Below are 22,009 nucleotides of genomic sequence, written 5' to 3' on the forward strand. Positions count from 1 at the left end.
CTTGTGAACTTAATCTCTCTAGGCCTCTTCTCTCCCAGGTTAACGGGAAAACAATTATCCTTCCTGTTTATATTTTTAACTTATTATAACTCTCGCAGGACTCCCTTCTCCTGGGTTGAGAAGGGAAGGCCCTCAGAAGCAGTGCGGAGGGAGTCAGTTCTCGACTCTCAGAGATGGCCCCGGGTGCAAGACTTCAGTGGTTTTCATGAAAAATGACAAAGAGCTCAGCCAGCTAACCACCCATAAAGGTCATAAACGAGTTGCTAGATTTGTTGTTGTTGTTGTTGTTTGAGACAGAGTTTCTATATAGTCCTAGCTGTCCTTGAACTCTCTATGTAGCCAAGGCTGGTCTTGAACTCAGATCTACCTGCCTCTGCCTCCTGTGGTACTGAGATTAAAGATATACACCATCATACCTGGCCTTTTTCTTTCATTAAAAGTAAAAAGTTTTATTTTGTTTTTTAAAATTGTGTCTATATGTGTATGTCTTTGTGTGGGCATGTGCACATGAGTGTGGGTACTCACAGAGTTGATGGATTTGGAGTTTCAGGACGTTGTGAGTTGTCCAGTGTGGGTTCTGGGAACCTAATTCACTTGGATTCCTGGTTCTGTAAACCTACAAAAGCAATGAGTGCTCTAACCCATGAGCCATCTCATCAAACCCTTTATTTTGGTTTCTCAGAAATAGACAGTAAAAAGTATCTTAATCATAGATAACTGAGAGAGATAAATAATGGAAAGCACGTGGTAGATGGTAGTCTTTATTCTTAACATGGGTTTAGTTTTAAATACGTAATTTATTCTGTTGTCAGTCACCTCAATCTAGAAGATCCGAGTATTAGAATTGCTTACCACTAGTAACAATTTCTGAACTGCATCTACTACTTTCTACATCTTATATTTAAACTTTCCATTGAGAGCTGTTGGCAATATATTATCATATGTCGAAAATATTTTCTCTCAGGACCCTGTTTTTTCTTTTTACTGAACTCTCAATTGTTTACATAAAAAATTATTTCACTGACATTGAAGAAACATAATGGGGCTGGAGAGATGGCTCAGAGGTTAAGAGCACTGACTGCTCTTCCAGAGGTCCTGAGTTCAATTCCCAGCAACCACATGGTGGCTCACAGCCATCTGTAATGAGATCTGGTGCCCTCTTCTGGTCATACATGCTGTATACATAATAAATACTTTAAAAAAGAAACATATAAATCAAATCTAATAGATATTCTTTGCTTATTTTTCTTTCTTATTTCAATTAAAAAACTCACTATTTTCATTTTTAATTATGTACATATGTGTGTGTATGTGTGGGTTTGTGCAGTGCCCTAGGAGGTGGGGAAAGGGTATTGTATGCCCTGTGGTTGGAGTTCAGGTGATTGTGAGCTACCCAACATGGATGCTCTTAACTTTGTACTTTTCCAGATCTCTGTTGCAATTTTTAAATCTTAATATTTTGTTCCGACAATTTCATATACATATAATAAATATATCACGGCATCACCAAATGGCCTCTCTAGGTCTTCATTCATCGACACCCCTGACACATGCCTGGCCTTGTGGCACAGAGGCAAATTCTATAACCTGTTTCTTCTATCCTTGACTCTAAAGCCAGAACCACGTGGATGAAGCTGCCAAGTTCTGCTGCTTGCTGGGGCTGGAACACGGTCCCCTCGTTCAATGACATCTTCACCAGCTTTCTGTTTTCCATAATATTCTTCACTGTCCTGAAACTTGCTCTGTAGACCAGGCTGGCCTCAAACTCAAGCTCCACCAGCCTCTGCCTTCCCAGTGCTGGGATCTAAGGTGTGCATCACCACAAACTGCTATAAGCTTTTCTTTAGTTCCTTTTTACAAGTTAGAAATTTAGCTGGATGGGATCTTGCCCTGACGTCACCACTCCCTTCACTCAATTTCTTAATCCATTTCTCTCCTTGAACACAGGACTTAGCTCCATTTCGTGTTCTGGTGCTCTTTTTCTTTGCTCCTTGCTCAGCTTGCTCCTTTTCATTATAAATCTTCGTCAGAGTTAACACTAATAACCACACAACGGAGTCTATCCTAGACTGTTTTGAGATTTCCTCTGCCAACATAATTAATCCTAAATTGTTCCCTTTAACCTCAGGTAGACTTTTCAGACAAGGTCAAAAAGCAGCCACTTCACCAAAATATCACAAGAATGATCTCTAGGCAACATACTAAAATTCTTCTCCTTTACAACCTCCTGAGCAACCCCCCCCCCCCCCCCAGTTTACTAAATCACATTCAACAACACTGTCTTCCATGCTCCTACTAGTTTGGTCTATTAAGCATCACTTAAAACATTTTACTGCTTTGGGGCTGGAGAGATGGCTCAGTGGTTAAGAGCACTGGCTGGTCTTCCAGAGTTCCTGAGTTTAATTCCCAGCAACCACATGGTGTCTCACAATCATCTATATTGAGATCTGGTGCCCTCTTCTGGTGTGCAGGCAAACATACAGGCAGAACATTGTATACATAATTACATAATGAATGAATAAAATAAATCTTAAAAAATATTAAAAAAACAAACATTGTACTGCTTTTCTTCTAACACAAACTTTCAAGGTCCATATTACTCCAAACAAAAACATGGTCGGGAGTTGGGGATTTAGCTCAGTGGTAGAGTGCTTGCCTAGCAAGCGCAAGGCCCTGGGTTCAGTCCTCAGCTCCGGAAAAGAAAAAACAAACAAACAAAACTATGCTGGGGGCGTTGGTGGCGCACACCTTTAATCCCAGCACTCGGAAGGCAGAGGCAGGCGGATCTCTGTGAGTTCGAGGCCAGCCTGGGCTACAGAGCGAGATCCAGGAAAGGCGCAAAGCTACACAGAGAAACCCTGTCTCGAAAAAAACAAACAAACAAACAAACAAAAACAGGGTCAGGCCTATCACTGCAATGCCACAGTCCCTGGTACCAATTTCTGTCTTAATTAAGGTTTCTGTTGCTGTGAAGAGACACTATGACTATAGCAATTTTTTTTTAATGTATTGATTTATTATGTATATAGTGTCTTTTAATTATGTTTGTAGTGCTCTGTCTGCATATATTCCTGCAGGACAGAAGAGGGCACCAGATCTCATTACAGATGGTTGTGAGCCACCATGTGGTTGCTGGGAATTGAACTCATGACCTCTGAAAGAACAGCCAGCGCTCTTAATCTCTGAGTCATCTCTCCAGCCCGACCATAGCAATTCTTATAAGGAAAATATTTAACTGGGTGGCTCACTTACCTTTTCAGCCCATTATCATCATGACAGGGAACATGGTGGTGTGCAGGCAGACATGGTGCTGGCTGAATAGCCAAGAGTCCTACACCTTGCAGACAACAGAAAGTTGACTGAGACACTGGGCAGTATCCTGAGCATAGGAAACCTCAAAGCTTGTCCCCACAGTGACACACTTCCTCCAACAAGGCCATACCCACTCCAACAAAGTCATAGAGCCTAATACTGCCATTTCTTATGAGATTATGAGGGCCAATTACATTCAAACTACTACGTCATGATTTGAGTGATTTAAAAGAATTACAGAATTTAAAATAAGCAATTATTTATTCTTTTTTTTGTTTGTTTTTTGTTTTTTAGAGACAGGGTTTCTCTCTGTAGCTTTGTGCCTTTCCTGAAACTTACTTGGTAGCCCAGGCTGGCCTCGAACTCACAGAGATCCGCCTGGCTCTGCCTCCTGAGTGCTGGGATCAAAGGCATGCGCCACCACCACCTGTTTTTTTTTTTGTTTGTTTGTTTGTTTGTTTGTTTGTTTTTGTTTTTTTAAGCTGAGGATCCAACCCAGGACCTTGTGCTTGCTTGCTAGGCAAGTGCTCTACCACTGAGCTAAATCCCCAACCCTATTTATTCTTATAGAAGAAAGTAAACAAGTCCTTCATTTAAAATATTATTTCTAAGAAGATTATATTTTATCATGAGTTCCTATCAGGAAGTTTTCAAATGACTGACTTCTAGAATGTTATCTTGACTGACTCTCTCTCTCTCTCTCTCTCTCTCTCTCTCTCACACACACACACACACACACACACATTTGAGATAGGCTCTACTTGTCTTCTACTTGCCTCTATGCCCCGCCCCCCTCCAGAGTGCAGGCATTAAAGGCCTGTACACTTGGCTCAATGCTATATTTAATTCCCATCTTCCTACTTTCTTCTCAATGAATAGTTGAAGACGAGTCAGAATAATAACTGTGATGCAGGGTAAGAATTCAGTCACCAAGAGGAAGATTTAATCACATTGTCTATTGTAGTCTAGAGACTTGTCCATGTGCCATGAAGGCTAAGGAAACGACGGTCAAGAAGAGCCCCTTCCCTCTCCTTCCTGGCTCACATAGTCTCCACTACACCCCTGTTTTCCTCTAGTCAATCTGGTCTGCTTTATTCACTAAACTAAGGAAGCTGGCACCGGCTTCCTTAATTTTTTGCTTTCCTCTAACTTTCTTATCGCTTTGCATTGTACTCAAATAAGGACCCTGATAGGTCCAAACCTTTGTTCCCTAGGTCGATAGTAAACTGGTGAAGACTTTTTGGAGTCAGGTTACCATTTTCATTATCTCCTTAGAGTTTTCCCTCTTCTTCCTGTCTCTGGTTTTGGTTGTTTTGTTTTGCCTTTGCTGCTTTTCTCTCCCCACACACCAATTTCCCAACACTCAGCAAATCCAGGATTGTTTCCTTTCACTAGAACTGGAGTCACAGACAGTTGTGAGGTGTGATGTGGGTGCTGGGACTCGAACCAGGGTCCTCTGCAAGAGCAGCTAGTGCTCTTAACCACTGAGCAATCTCCCCAGTCCTCCAAGTTTTACATATGCTAAGATGTTCCTTTGAGCTTCTGGCTTCTACTTCAGTTTGTTTTGACTAGAAGCTCCTGTCACAGTACTGCTTATGTGATAAGCAGACTTGTGTCCATTCACTGTCTTGTATTATTAGGTGACACCTCTGATTGATGTGGCAGTTACATGCTTCATCCCCCCCCCCCCCCCCCGCCAGACAGGGTTTCTCTGTAGCTTTAGAGCCTGTCCTGGACTAGCTCTGTAGCTCAGGCTGCTCTCGAACACAAAGCGATCCATCTGCCTCTGCCTCCCGAGTGCTGGGATTACAAGCATGCGCCGCCACCACCACCAGGCAACGTGCTTCCTTTTTTTCCCTGATGACTTTCTTTACATTATTTAACAAGTCTTGCTTATCTTTTGCTGTCCTTTCTTTAAATGGTTTCTGCCTTTTAAGCCACAGCTGTCTGAATCAGCAACTGCAACTGTCCCCCCTCACCCAAGGGCCGTAGCTGGAGGGAAATCTGTTCTTTCAGGGTCCAACTCACACAAAGGAAACTTAACTAAACATCTGTCCCTCTAAAGAACTCAAGATTCAAATGTTAAAGTGTAATTCTGCTCTTCAGAGGCTGAATAGCAAGTAGCTCACCTCCTCTCCTTGCTCTCCTCCTCCAAAAAGTCCTCATGCTTCGCTTCACCCCTCCTTATAAACCCTTTCTCACTTGGCTTCTCCCTACCACTTCCTGTTGGCTAGTTGATGACTCAGCCTCCTGAATGCAGGTGAATGTTATTTAATCAAACACATCTTTGCATCATTAAACAATCGTTCCAGAGCATAAACAAAAGTAACACACCTTGAAATAATACTCTACAACGATCTTTCAAAAGAAAAGTATCTCTCATTATATGTCCACCCTCTGGCTCTTGCCTTATTCCTTACAGTCAAGTTCCCTGCAGAGTGATTCATATTTTCATTGGTTTGTTTTACTCTTGTTCTTACATTTTATTTTCATCACAGAATCAGATATTGTGTTCATTTTCCCCCTGGATCCCAAAAGCTGATGCTGTGGATATCGCTCTGTGTAAATAAAGTTCTGATTGGCCAGGCAGGAAGTATAGGCGGGACAAGAGAGAAGAGAATTCTGGGAAGTAGAAGGTTGGGGAGAGACACCGTCAGCCGCCGCCATGGAAAGCAACATGTAAAGACACTGGTAAGCCACAAGCCATGTGGCAAAGTATAGACTAACAGAAATGGGTTAATTTAAGATAGAAAAGGTAGATAACAAGCAGCCTGCCACAGCCATACAGTTTGTAAACAATGTAAGTTTCTGTGTGCTTTCTTGGTTGGTTCTGAGCGACTGTGGGACTGGCGGGTAAGAGAGAATTGTCCTGACTGGGCCGGGCAGGAAACTCTAACTACAGCTGATTCCTTTCTGAGACTCTTCCCTCCTGACTTTGTCTAAATCTTCTCACTGTTCCCTTTAGCATAATGTGCATGGCTCTGCATGGCATTTACCACATGGCCTGCTTCCTTGATGTTGAAAGAATATATTGACGTATTCTTTTAGAACTTCAGACATGTATGTATTGTCATCATTGCTTATTGCTGCGTTCTTTTCAAAACTGGGCTCCCTATGTGACCCAGGATGGCCCCAAACTCATAGTAATCCTTAGTCTCCCAAGTGCTAGGATTGTGGGCATAGTCACTATTCCCAGCTGATTGGTTTCATTTTAAAGACACACTGTGCTGGTGTGGAATGCTACTCTAACTCAGCATTTTGGCAACAGTTCTGGGACTTGCTGAGTACCAGGCAAGCAAGTAGCGTACAGACATGCATGCAGGGAAAGCTTCCATCACATAAAATAAAAGCTAAATTAATATTACTTGGATAGACACTAAAAAAATACCACTAACTGCTTTCTAAGTATTGTTTCCTCTACCTATTTTATATTTTTAATTTCCACTTTAAAATTATTCAAAGTACCCTTTTTGATTCAAAACCTTTTTACTAGGGGCTAAAGAGAAGGCTCATCTATTAAGAATATGTATTCTTCTTGTAGAGGATTCAAGTTCAGAGTCTAACACCAGTGTCAGGTAGCTCACAACTGCCTGTAACTCTACTCTAGTGCCCCCTCCTGGATACTCTGGGCACCTGCACTTACTTGTGCACCTATCTGCCCTCACCTACCTGCCTCAAAAAAATTAAAACTAAACTATGGCATGATATTATAGCCAAAATCAGTGAAATGAGTATGTCAAAGATACATCTGTATACCCAGGTTCATTGCAGTGTTGTAATGGAATCTCATCTAACTGTCCACCAGTGGATGAGTAGATAAAGAAACCAGGTGAACACACACACAAACACACACAGATACACAGACCACAGGCACACAGACACACAGATATATAGACACACACACACACACAGATACACAGACACATAGAAACACACACACACACACACACACACACACACACACACACACACACACACACTCCATCCACACACAAAAGGCTTAAATCCTGTGATTTGTAACAACATTGGTAGAAATGGAGGTCATTATACTAAGTGACATAACTAGGCACAGAAAATTGAGTACTAGCTATCTCATTCACATGAGGACTCTAAAAAATGTTAAATTTACAGAACATGAGAGTAGAATCGTGGTTTAAAGGGGCGGAAGGACTTCCCTTATGCAGGAAAGTGAATGATGACCCTCACCAAGGGTTGTGTCTTCTATTTTTGGTAACATTTAATATTGAGAGCTGCTGGTAGCAGAAGACCACAGAGTATACAGCAGGTGACAACTAGAGTTCAGAAGGTCAACCCATCAGAACTAAGGGTTATGTTAGGGGAAACCATCAAGCAAGGTTTACAGAATTACTGCCTTTTGAATGAATTGGCTGTTTCTTATTGTAAACTTCTTGTGCAATAACAGCTATGATTCCCCCCATTTGCCATGCATTTCCATGTTATGTGTACAGGTAATCTCATGATTATATCTCAATCACAACTGTGGATAGTCTAGATGATGGTTTCTTATTTAACTGTACATTTTTTTATGAATAGAAGCAATCTAAAATATGCTTCATACTATATCTGTTGTTCCATGTGTACTGTGGACACTTAGCCACTGACAAGGTAAATATTGGCCAGACAAAGTGCCCTCATGGAAATTTCACATAGTGGAACTGCAGGTGCCTGACCTTGTTGGAGCAAAACCCTTCAGAAGAATTATAGCAGACTAGAAGTGATAGTGCAGGTGTCTGGCCTGGGTATATCTTAGTCCTTCAAGAGATCAATAGCACCTGTGTTGCCCTAAGCCTCCTCCACCAGCACCTCCCCATTCTGATTCAAATAACAATTAACACTTTGTATTATTTCAACACCAATTTTTAATGCAAGATTTTAGGCTCAGTAGACTAATTATGTATAGGTCCTTAGATTCAGGCGACTAACAGAAAAAGGCTGTTAACTGAATAACCATGTCTGGATATTATTCATCACATAAAGTAGTACACATATTCTTTGCCTTTTTCGTAAATCTCTCATTGGTTTAATTTCTTCGCTTGTAACCTTTGTAGCTACCCCTTAAGAGATAGCCAGAACTTTTTACAGCCTACAGCTGTTGTCAGTCACCAGTTAAGCTGACCAAGTCTTTGCCCAGTGTGACTCTTATCAGAATACGTGTCCCTGAGAGTTGACTTTGTAGTTTTTACGAACAAGATGTTAATGAACGGAGATATGCTTGGGGGAAAAGAAAAGGAGGAAGAAGAAAAGAACTAGATAGATAGGAGAGAAGAGCAGAAGAGAATTGATTTAGAAGAACAAAGATGAGGACGGGGATGGAAAGAACTAGGCAGAATGGTCAGAGAACAGAGAAGAGAAGGAGAGACCGAGAGGACCTAAGCATGACAACAGAAAAGAAGCTATGTAGATAGGATGGGCTAACAAACTCAGTGTGCTTAGATTCATTGACTATCCCTCAGATTAGACTCCTCAGCTGGTTGGTAGACTCTTCTAGGGACCCTGGGAGAAAACCATATAGGCTGGACCTTTTATTGTTTTCATTAATTTAAAGCTTGAAAAGTCCATTCATATATGTCTTTCCATCAAAATTCCTAGAATACTGGACACAATTTTAGGGCTGAGATTGTGCATTATTCATTTTCTAGGACTGCCATAACTAAATCTGAAGTCCTTTAGACCAGATGGCTTAATTAGAGGTTTATTTCTGGAGGCTGAAAGGTTGAGACACAGTGTTCAGTAAGCTTAGTTCTTCCGAGGTCTCTTTTTAGCTGGCATATGTCTTCATATAATCTCTGTGCACACTCTTTCTCCTCCTCCTCCTCTTCCTCCTCATTCTTCTTTCAAACATTTATTTATTTAATGCATATTGTTGCCTTGCCTTGCATGTATGTCTCCTTGCATGTATGTCTGTGTGCCATGTGCATGCAGTCCCTGCAAAGGACTGAAGAGTGTCAGGTCTCCTGGACTAGAGTTACAGTCTGTGTTAACCTCTTTGTGAGTGCTGGGAATCTAAACCAGGTCCTTTGGAAGAGAACATGGTGCTTTTAACTATTGAGTCATCTCTCCAGCACCTGCTTCTTTTTGAGGCAGGGTTTCATATGGTTCAGAGTTGCCTTCAACTAGCTATATAGTAGAGAATGACCTTTAGCTACTGATCCTCCTGTATCAACTGGGTCTATTTAAAAAAAAAAAATATTTTATGTGCATCAATATTTTGCCGTGGGTGTCAGATCCCTTGGAACTGAAATTACAGACTGTTGTGAGCTGCCATGTAGGTGCTGGGAATTGAACCCAGGTCCTCTGGAAGAGCAGTCAGTGTTCTTAACCACTGAGCCATCTCTCCAGCCCCACTGGGTCAATTTTACAGGTATGCACCAGATGCCTGGTTTCTGTGGGCTTGGAATCACACATGCATGCTAGAAAAACACTCTACCAATTTATAAGGACAAATTTCCCAACATTAGAAAATAAGCCTTCAATATATAAAATTTGAAGCCTATAATTCTGATGATAACAGATTGGAATTCATATTCAGTGGGGTGAAGACAGTAAGACTAGAGATGTGAAATGATTTATTCAGGGTCACATGGCTCTTGAATTACCAGCTGGGACTAATATTCAAAATTTTCAAGTCCTATTTCTTCCCATCACATGACGTTCCCTTCTGGAATTGCTTCCTCCATGACTTGTGTTCGTGAGATAATTTCAACTTTATGGACGAAAGAACATCATTTATCCACATAGGAAATCTACACTCAAAATCGTGACTTGGTCATTTTTTTTTTTTTTTTTTCTATTCAACTAACCGCACGCTTTGAGTTGTCCCTATCTTTAGATGGCCATTTCACAGTAAGATATCAAGGACTAGTTGATTCAGATACTCCCTAGCACACAGCTCCTTAACACAAAACATTTAAAGAAGGAGTAGTCCTAATTATGCAATTCGTGGTGAGGAGGATGATAAGAGCTCCTTTGGGGTCAGATTATGGCTGCTGTTCTAAAATTTCCCTTTGAATGGGGAAATTCACGAGGACATCTTGTGTGTATCAAAATAAACACAGTATTCACTTCGGAACACAGCGTCTCCGTCCTGCCTCTCACCACCTTGCAGTTCAGCAGGCGCAGGCTGCGCTGATTCCTGCCTCACACAACGCAGAAAAATGTCAGTTTTCATTTATAATTGAAAGTTTGGATCTATGATCAGCATCTCCCGTTTCCCACACACTCTAGCCCCTGGCAACCACATTCTACTATTCTGGGAATCTAAAGTACAATATGGTGATGATAGTAAGTTATATAAAGAAAATGAAGTTTATATAAGTCTGCATGACTACACAAAAATTTGTCTGCCCCAAAAGAACACTTTTTATTGCATCAAGTGACAGAACTTGGTAGTGTTTCAGATCAAAATGTTTTTTTTAATCAGGTATTAATTACACTCTGTCTTACTTTTTTTTTTTTTTTTTTTTTTCAAGATAGGGTTTCTCTGTGTATAGTTTTGGTGCTTGTCCTGGATCTCACTCTGTAGCCCAGGCTGGCCTCGAACTGAGAGATCCACCTAGCTCTGCCTCCCGGGTGCTGGGATTAAAGGCGTGCGCCACCGCCGCCTGGCTTGTCTTACATTCTTAACCTTGATCCATTGAATAAATGAAAAGATGTTTAATGCAAGATTCTCTCTGGTTTACTGTATATTTTGTAGTGACTTTTAAAAAATATTTTACTTTTAATTATTTGTATACGTGTGGGTAGATGTGTGGGTATGTGCATGTGTGTACTGGTGCCCATGGAGACTGGAAGAGGATGCCAGATTACCTGGAACTGGAGTTACAGGTGGCTGTGAGTCACCTGATGTGGGTGTTGGGCACTAAACTCAGGTTCTCTGCAAGAGTAGCAAGTGTTCTTACCATTGAGCCTTCTCTGAAGCCTGGTTCACTGTATATCTTAAACCAGAAGATGTTTACATAGCCTGTATTACTTTAGTCATCTCTCTCTCAAGAAGATATACAGATAGATAATATATAGAATATATATATATATATATATATATATATATATATGTACAATACATAGATAATATTATAGATATTACATAGATTATATACACAGAAAGATAATACATAGAAAGATATATACACATGCACCAGGAGGAGTGGTACAAGACTATAATCCCAGTGTAGAGGTTGAGGCAGGAGACTGCAAGAATGAATTTAGCCTGGGCACCATTCTATCTTTAAACCCCACCCCAATACCAAATCAACAACAACAACAACAACAAAAAAAAAAAAAAAAAAGGAAGGAAGGAAGGGAGGAAGGAAGGGAGGAAGGAAGAAAGGGAGGGAGGGCGGGAGGAAGGAAGGAAGGAAGGAAGGAAGGAAGGAAGGAAGAAAGGAAGGAAGGAAGGAAGAAAAGGGTGGAGAAACACCCATACCCAGTGCAGAGTTGCCTGTCTTCTGCTCTCTTGAGATTGAGTTCAAAACTCAAAGGGATTTAATGACTCTGTGGGCATGTGTGTCTTTCTGGCTTTGCTTTTCCTTACCAAAATGTGCTTCCCATAAATACCATATATATCACTCCTCTCCACGATCACACTGACCTTTACCTTTTCAAATCATCTTTTAAGAAGAGCTCATTTGACATAGTATAAAATTCACTTATCTAATCGTCCAATTCAGTGGATTTTAGTATATTCTCAGAATTATGCAACTCTTACCATAGCCTCAGTTTTGGAGGCTCCATTCAAAGAAATCCAGTATCCACAAGTTGTCATGGGTTCTCCATTACCTCCCCCTAGACCTTAGATGGAGGCTATCAACAACTTACTTTTGACTCTGTATATTTGTCTTTTCTGGACTTCTCTATAAATGGGATCATATAAGGTAAAGTCCTTTATTATTGGATTGTTTTACTAAGCCTTATGTTTGCAGAGTCCCTTCATGTTGTAGTATGTATCCATATTTCCTTCTCTTAAGATCCTGTTCCACAGTGCACTGCATCCTGTACATCCACTCACCAGGTGATATTTATTTTTCCTTCTTTTTGTTATTTGTAACATTATATTTACACACAAGTTTTTGTATGTGTATACATTTAAAAATTTGTGTATTTTGGTTGGGGATTTAGCTCAGTGGTAGAGCACTTGCCTAGCAAGCGCAAGGCCCTGGGTTCGATCCTCAGCTCAAAAAAAAAATTGTGTATTTCTTTTTATTTAGGAGGATGTGTGTGCTGCATGTATGTATGTACATTACATGAGCGCAGTGGGCAGGGAGACCGAAAAGGAGCTACAGTCCCAGGCAACCACAGGCCATCTGCCATGGGTGCTTGGAACAAAACTTCAGTCCTCTGCAAGAGCAGTATGTACTTAAAAAAAAAAAAAAGATTTATTTTATTTACTTATTATGTATACAGTGTTTTTTTTTTTTTTTAAATTATGTATACAGTATTCTGCCTTCATGTATCCCTGCGGGCCAGAAGAGGGCACCAGATCTCGTTACAGATGGTTATTAGCCACCATGTGGTTGTTGGGAATTGAACTTGGGATCTCTGGAAGAGCAGCCAGTGCTTTTAATCTCTGAGCCATCTCTCCAGCCCCACAATATATACTCTTAACTATTGAATTATCTCTCCAGCCCCCAATTTATTCCCTTTGACACTATTAGAAATATTATTTTCTTCATTTTTTTTTGAATTATTTGTTGTTAGTATCTTGATCTGTGTGTGTGTGTGTGTGTGTGTGTTTTCTTTAAATCTTGCAATTCTGATGGATTTATTATACTGACTTTCCTTGTGTGCAACCATCAGGATTTTCTCCAGACATCTGCAAATGCATTTTTTGTTTTGTTTTGTTTTTCGAGACAGGGTTTCTCTGTGTAGCTTTACGCCTCTCCTAGAACTCACTCTGTAGTCCAGGCTGGCCTTCAACTCACAGAGATCCGCCTGCCTCTGCTTCCCAAGTGCTGGAATTAAAGGCATGCGCCACCACTGCCTGGCCACATTTTTTATTTACAATTGGAAAGTTGTGTTGGGCAGGATTCCCCAAAAAATGGTGGTCACAGAGTCTATAGCATCCTACAGTTTTCTATCTGCCAGCTGGAGCAGTAAGAAAGCAGATAGTGACTCAATCTATAACTTAAGGCCTGAGAACTGGGGAAGTGAGGGTTGTTTGGTGTAAACCTGGAGTCCAGTCAATAACAAGGAACTTTTGTGTTTAAGGACAAGGGGAGATCAATGTCCTAAGAATACACAAAGAATCTGCCCATCCCCCTTCCTCTCTCTCACCCCCTTCCCTTTCTCCCTCCCCGCCTCTCTCTTTTTAAACATTTTGAAATTACATGTATATGACAATGTCTGTAGGTACGTGAGCACAGGTGCCTGCAGAGTCCATAAGGTGAATCTCCTGGAGCTGGAGTTACAGGCAGTTGTTTGTTGCCTAATGCGCGTTCTGGGAGCCTCAGGTTCTTCCGAAGAGCAGTGAGTGCTGTCAACTGCTGAGCTGAGTCCTCTTAGCCTCTCCTTCCTGCTCCGTCCCTCCTCTTCTTCCCTGCTTCCTTTAGTCCGTTCTTCTCTCCCTCTTCCTCCCCTTCTGTTTTGTTCTCTCGATCTAGCCCCTCAACATGAAGGATGATGACCATGAGACCTGTAAGGGCAGATCACCTTTCCTCCGTTCACGCCAATCTCTTCTTGCTTTGATTGTAGTTTCCCCTTCTTTTAATTTTTTAATTAATTAATTAATTTATTTTTTGAGCTGAGGATCGAACCCAGGGCCTTGTGCTTGCTAGGCAAGCGCTCTACCACTGAGCTAAATCCCCAACCCTTAAGATTCATTAATTTTTTATGTATACAGTATTCTGCCTGCATGTGTCCTTGCAAGCCAGAAGAGGGCACCAGATCTCATTACAGGAAGCTGTGAGCCACTATATGGTTGCTGGGAATTGAACTCAGGACCTCTGGAAGAGCAGTCAGTGCTCTTAACCGCTGAGCCATCTCTCTAGCCCTCCCCTTCTTCTTCTTTTTTTTTTTTTTTTTATAAAAAATTAAAATTAAACGTTTTTTTGAGAATTTCATACACGAGTAAAGTATTGCCTAATTTCTAACTCCCCTGAATCCTTCCAACTCCTCCCACGTCTGCCCCACTCGGTCTCCAGTTCATGACCTCTTCTTTAATTATTATTGTTACAGTCTTCAGAAAGCTCACTCACTCACTGTGTGTCATTGATTCTGGCTTTTCTGTGGAACTTCCACACTGGCCGGAGTACTTAGTTACCTGTGTCCTTTCCATGTGGCTGTTTGGCTTCCTCTCAGCATAGTGGCTGGGTTACAAGGTCCAGCATTCAGACTTATGTGAGGAGGGTTGAACAGAACCAGTCAGAAGTTACAGTGTATTTCATGAACTCATCTTGGATATAACATATGGTCTCCTGTTCTCTCCTCATGAGGCAGTGAGACAGCCTAGTTCAAGGGGAAGGAAAGCGGCTCCGTTTCTGTGAGTGAGTGACAAGGTTCTGGAATAGAATGTGAGGCTCATGAATACTGCAGTGATTATTTTTAGAAAACACACAATCTGCCACACACCTCAACGGTAATATATGATTTTTCAGAAGGAAACTGTGATTTCTAAAGAAATGAATGTCAAGGTGGTGTGTATTTCAGGCACCTATGGGAGAATTATTTACACAGCTCATTCAATAATGGTCAAGTGCTAGGTTGGCAAACACATATGGACTAGTTCTGTTTGAAAATAATATACTTCCCTTAGCATTAATTGGAGCAAGTTTTCTATGCAGAACTTTGCAAAGCATATATATATATATATATATATATATATATATATATGTATATACATACATATATATGTATATGTATTTTCAAATTCACAAATATCAAGATATGAAGGGGATGTTCTAATAACTTTTTTTGTCATTGTGGCTTAAATTTGTATAGAAACATTTCCAAGTGGTCATGGTATCTTCAGTATGGACTCTTTTTACAGGCTCTTAAACAACCTAATTATAGCATTAGTTTAACTGATTGTCATCAGAGGGACATCATCCAGCACTTGATGGGAGCAGATGCAGAGACCCACAGACAAACACTAGGCAGAGCCAGGGGGACCCTGCCAAAGAGGGGAAGGAAAGACTGGAGGAGCCAGAGGGGTGGAGGATACCACAAAAACAATGGGCCCACAGAATCAACTAAGCAGGGCTCATAGGGGTCCATAGAGACGGAAGCAATAATCTTGGAGCCTGTATGGGCCTGTGCTAGGTCTTCTGCAAACATGCTATGATTGTGTAGTTTGGTGTTCTTGTGGGACTCCTGACAGGGGGAGTGTGTTGGGGAGTGTCTCTGACTCTTTTTTTTTTTTTTTTTTTTTTTTTTTAGTTTTGTATACAGCATTCCTCCTGTATGTATGCTTGCAGGCCAGAAGAGGGCACCAGATCTCACTGTAACCGGTTGGGAGCCACCATGTGGTTGCTGGGAATTGAACTCAGGACCCCTGGAAGAACAGCCAGTGCTCTTAACCTCTGAGCTATCTCTCCAGCCCATGTCTGACTTTTTGTCTGTTCATGAGACCTTTTTCCTCCTACTAGGTTGTCTTGTCCATCCTTGATATGTAGCTGTGTGTCTAGTCTTAACTTATTACGCCTTGTTTGGTTGATATCCCTGGGAGGCCTACTATCTATCTATCTACCTATCATCTATCTATCTATCTATCTATCTATCTATCTATCTATCTATCTATCTATCTATCTATCTATCTATCTATCTATCATCTATCTGTCTGTCTGTCTGTCTGTTTATCTATCTATCATCTATCATCTATCTACCTGTCTATGGAAACAGAGGAGGAGTGGATCTGGGGGAGAGGGGAATTGAGGGAGATGGGAAGAGTGGAGGGAGGAGAAACCGTGGTTGGGATGTATTGTATGAGAGAAGAATAAAAAAAAGAGAGAAAAACAAGAGACAACTTGAAAGATGAATGTTTCAGATCTTTGTCTCTTCTTTACTAACATTATAATTAGGTTGTTTCAGAGCCTTTATTTACTCATGCATTTGAGATATGTATATACATATTATATATTATAATTGGGGAGAGAAGAGGACATTTGGGGAGAAGAAACTGGACAAGGGAAGAAGATGCAGGGATAAATATGGGCAAAGTATAATGTTATACATGGGTGAAAATGACAGAGAAACTGAACACCTCCTAAAAATGATTACTAAAAATAGGGACAAGATAAATGTTGAAAATAGTACCGTGTCAAGGAAGACTGAGGAAACGGACTTCAAAGCCATGCAGGAGTCTGCAGAGAACGATTATGTTGCAGTGGAGTGGTGAGTATTGGCGGTGACTTTCCTGCTGGGTTTGAACTTTGCCTGAGTGGCTGGCATTTGAATTTTCCTCATTAAATACACACCTATTGAGAAGGCAGTTCAGGGCTGGGGTGGGAGTGGGAGGAGGAGAAAGAGACACTTTAAATGTCATTCCGGAGCTCTAGAAATGGACACACTTGATGTTTTTGTGCAAGCCCCAGTCTTGCACTAAAAATCTGAAACTGACTGGACAGGAGCAATAAATAAATATTAGGTTGTTATTCTGGCTTGAGAGATCAAGTGTGGTGCTTTGTGTTGTTCTTCATGATACTACTGTTGGTTCTTATCTCCTGCTTCTTCTCTTGAGCTGTATGTTAAAGGTAAGCAAATCTTAACAGTGTCAGTTAACCAGGCTATTCCACCAACTCTCTTTTTTTATTCTCCTGGACAACACATCCATCTATCTATCTATCGATCTATCTATCTATCTATCTATCTATCTATCTTTCTATCATCTACCTATCTATCTATCTATTATCTATCTATCTGTTTTTATTATTTCTTCACTTCTCTGTGTGTGGTGTAGGTGTATGTGTGCACACATGTGCCGATATGCTCACCTATGTGTTCACATGTGGAGACCAGAGGTCAATATTAGATGTCCTTCCCTATCACTCTCTGCCATTTTTAAAATTTCTGCCATTTTTTTAGATTATACTATAGTTACATAATTTCTCCCTTTCCTTTCCTCCCCCCAAATTCTCCCATATACCCTTCCTTGCTGTCTTTTCAAATTTGTGTCCTCTTTCGTTAATTGCTATTACATGCATATACATTTACATATACATATATTCATACATACATATATATATTCCTAAGTATAACTTGCTCGGTCTGTATAATGTTACTCAGAAGCATGTTTTCAGGTCTGACCACTTGGTATTGGATAACCAGCTGGTGTGCTCTTTCCTGGAGAAGACTGTTTCCCCAACTCTCAGCTTTCCTTAGTTGCCTACAGTTGTTTGTGGAGGGTGGAAGCCTCGTATGCTCTCCTAGCTCACTTTGGCATGTCTGCTGGTGTTGTTCTTGTTCAGGCCATATTTGGATAGTTGTGTTGGTGAGGTTTTCTGGGTGTAGCATCTGACATTACTAGGACACAATTTCACAGCAAACTGCCTGTTCCCCTGGCCCTTAAAAATCTTTCCACCCCCTTGTTAGGCATGGTGGCACACACCTTTAAGCCTAGCACTCAGAAGACAGAGACAGGCAGATCTCTGTGAGTTCAACGACAGTCTGGCCTACCTAGCAAGTTCTAGAAGAGAGTAGGATTACATAGAGAAACCTTGTCTCAAAAAAAAAAAATAAATAAATAAAAAAATTAAAAAAAACCCAAAAAACCAAAAAAACAAAACAAAACAAAAAACACCAAACAAAGAAAAAACAAATTGAAAATTCTTTCTGTACCCTCTTTCCCAGTGTTTCTGAGCCTTAGGTGTGGGAGTTCTGTAGATGTAGACACTGTAACTGGGTTCTACAACTCTTTATTTTGATTGGTTGTGTTTTTCTGTAGTGGTCTCAGTCTGTTGCAAAGAGACCAGATTTGAGAAATCATGTGCTAGCAAGAACACCCTGAATAAAGAGCAGGATTGCTCAGAGTTGGAGGGAACGTGAGGAAGGACTAAATCATAACATATATTAAAAGGTGTGCTTGAATTAGATCTGGGGGTTCCTGAAGTGCTAACATTGATACTCAAAGTTGGGTTATGGAACAGAATCGTCGTATCACAACGGACCCATTAGAATCTCACATTTCATAAATCATAACCATGGAGCCCAGTGGTCTAAGCCTTAGAAAGCTTTCTAGAATATTTCGATGTACCTACAAGTTTGAGAGAGATTGCTTTAAGAATGTGTCTCCTCAATTAAGTATAGAATAAAACGGGATGAAAACTGATCTAAATGAAATAAAACCAAAACGCAAATCCCCACGGAATGACTTTGGAGTATAGATTTTCACCAAACATCGTGAACTCAGCAGACTCCCTTCAGCACCATAGCTGGTTGATAGCAGGATTTGACAGAGTAAAGACGGAGACTATACTCGTCTAGACCCCGAATGGGAAGGTGGGGCACATGACTGAAGAGAATTTGCGGAAGCTGCTTGCTTTTGGCAGTAGCTCTGCTGCTGTGACGGAGGAAGTTGGTACTTTGCTGTCAAATGAGAATTGTTTTGAATGTTGTTTTTTGTTTTGTTTTTTAATTACAAAAACTTTTGGAAGGTTCTAAAGGACCACTAGATGGCAGCATAGCGCCACTTCCCGAGAAATCAGCACCACCCGAAAAATAAGCCTAAGCGTTTGAAAAAGAATGCTAGCTCATACCTTTCTACCGAGCACACTGTTAAGACATTCTGTTTTTAGAACGTCTTGTTTTCGAATAGTTCTCCATTAATTTTAACGCTCAAAGTTTTTGTTCACTGAGAAGAAAGCCAAAGCTGTAATTAAACCCAGAGGGGCCCGGATTCAAGCCTGAGAAGGATATTGACCATGGACAGGCCTTTACATAAATCCTTCCGTCTAGTCCTTAGGAAGTCACCCTGAGACAGCCGTTATCACTTCTCATTTTATCCTGAGAGACACCTAGAGCCAGGCTTAGTAAGGAGTTCACAACCACTCACCTGGACGGCAAACCTGAGTCTGGAGCTCCTCTTTGCTTAAGTTGCCAACAGACTGAGCTCACTAAATCCTCATAGGCATTGGTTCTGTTAACATCTCCGGAAATGACAGATGTCTTTACACCCAAGTTTTTAAAGACATGAGTCACACATAAGGCTTCAAAATAACTCTTCTGTGCATTTCAACCTAATAATAATTAGTTTGTTTTTTTCTAGGTTTAGTATTAATGCCATTGATTACTATTGATTAGTAGGACTCAGAATTAAAATTTCTTGCTCTAACTGAATGTCATAATTAGAACTTCCTTTCTCGAAACTGCTCAGAGATTTTAGTTATGATTTTCTTACAACCTGCAACTTTCTATTTTGTGCAAATATTATATTTGTATTAATTTTTTTCACATAAATTTAGAACGATGGAATTTGTCCTTCAGTTTACTGTTCATATTTGTGTCTTCTCTTGCTTTTATTGGGTTTTACTGAAAGACTTTAATTTCTTGTGGAAATAATGCATTCTCTTTCACCTGTACTCACTTTTCTTAATTGCCAGTATTTAACTGTCCTGCCTAATTATATGTATACTCTTAGCAAATCTCAAACTCAGCTGAAGGGAGCAGAAGCATGTGGGCAGTCTGTAAGACCACATGGGAACCTCTAACAATTCAAAATGTCCTCTTTACTGGGCTGCTATTTCACAGAGAGGCAGAGCTCTGATTTATGCAGTGAGTCTGGTAAGAGAATTTATGTTGGGTCTAGACTGTGTATGCAATTGGTAAATGAAACCACAGGGTGTATGCCATGGGTTGTGGAAGTTAGTCTCACATACAAAACAGTTTTTGGCTGCTCTTTCTTCTTCCAAGCAGATTTTTTTTTTTTTTTTTTTTTCTGAATCAAATGCCATCTTGGCATCATCCTGACACAACTTCCGATTGGGAAAGAAATAAATTTGAATGACAGATATTATGAAGATCGTTTTATATTCTTATATTATAAAAACCGTTGAATGAAAGGAGAGCCATATAGAGAAAATACCTAACAGACACTTCTGCCCCAAGGGATGGAGGCGCATAGTTAATTCCAGCTGCTGAGCCGGGGACTGCACGTCTGTTATTTCAGTCACTTCTGATGACAATTGAATATATTAAATATTTTATAGCCATTTTACCCATGAAGAAATGGAGTGTCATTGTGGAAGTTTCCCTTAACCCCCATGTGATAAAACAGCCAGCACGTGGTGGAGCAGCAACAGCAAGACCATGTGAGCTCAGATCAAGAAAAAAATTAATGCAAAGTCATCATGCTGAGCAAAATAGCAAATTTTGTACAATACACAATCCCTAACAGCCCTGTGTAGAACCACAGTGGGGAAAAGAATCTTTCTGACGCTTCCTAACTTTGTACCTGGACGGGGACATCAATTGTTTGTCCTTTCCCAGCCTCCGAAATACTCCAAAGCACTTGCACTGTAGAGAGTTCCCTTTCAACTTTTATTAGTAAAAAGTTACGGGGTTGGGGATTTAGCTCAGTGGTAGAGCACTTGCCTAGCAAGCGCAAGGCCCGGGGTTCGATCCTCAGCTAAAAAAAAAAAAAAAAAAAAGAAAAGTTACTGACTAGCCATAGTGTGGCATCTCTATATCAGTATGTGAGACAATAGCAGATGACTTTAATTTGTGGTCATAGCGTTTAATGAAATAAGTGTCCAGAGTTGAGAGGTCTTGCTATGTGATACATCATTAGTAGCCACTTGAACATCAGGCGGCAAACTATGCAATTGTCCTTGAATGGAGCCCTGCTTTTCAGCTGACTTTGAAACCTTAGAGTATGATTTGTATATTGGGATAAAAGTTATGAAAGAAGTTTGATTTGTTATCATAATATGGCCCTAGAATATTTTTCTCACTAGTGTCCCCTGACTGCGAAGATTGACATGTTACCATCATGCTATCCTACGGTGGTGGTTAAAGTCTTTGTTTTTGACATGGGGTATTCCTATTTAACTCTGGCTAGCCCAGAACTTGCTATGTTATGTAGACCAGGCTGGCCTAAAACTCACAGATATCTGCCTACTTCTGCTTCCAGAGTGCTGGAATAAAGGTGTCTTCTTCTTAGTATAATGAGAACAGCAAGAGTATATAAGAAACTATGTAAGGTGTTTCACTCATTTCATAAGCATATAGTAGACAATAGATGTGAACTATTAGTGGTAGCAGCAGTTCTGTCATTACGGCTGTGATCCTGGGCAAATCACCAAATTATTTGCCTTATCTGAAGCTCAGTTATCTTAACTCATAAGTGGAATAAATGACAGAACCTGGATCACAAGGCTCTGGAGGTAATGAATGTGGTCAATGCATACCACAGTGTGGCATAAAAGATTTCAGAAAATGTTAGCTTTTATTTTTTTCAATGCATCTGCCAAAAAATTCTTGGAAGTGCCTGACACTTGACTCTATACATGTTTGATGAGCTAATGTGGCAATGAATGAATATAAATAAAATATTGGTATCATAGATGCCTATAATTAGTTGAGGTATATATACAATTTTTTAAAAAGGTCATTCTGGCCAGGCGGTGGTGGTGCACGCCTTTAATCCCAGCACTCAGGAGGCAGAGGCAGGTGGATCTTTGTGAGTTCAAGGCCAGCCTGGTCTATAAAGCAAGTTCCAGGAAAGGCACAAAGCTACACAGAGAAACCCTGT

The sequence above is a fragment of the Onychomys torridus genome, chromosome 8, assembly GCF_903995425.1.
Source record: "Onychomys torridus chromosome 8, mOncTor1.1, whole genome shotgun sequence".
NCBI classification, from domain to species: Eukaryota; Metazoa; Chordata; class Mammalia; order Rodentia; family Cricetidae; genus Onychomys; species Onychomys torridus.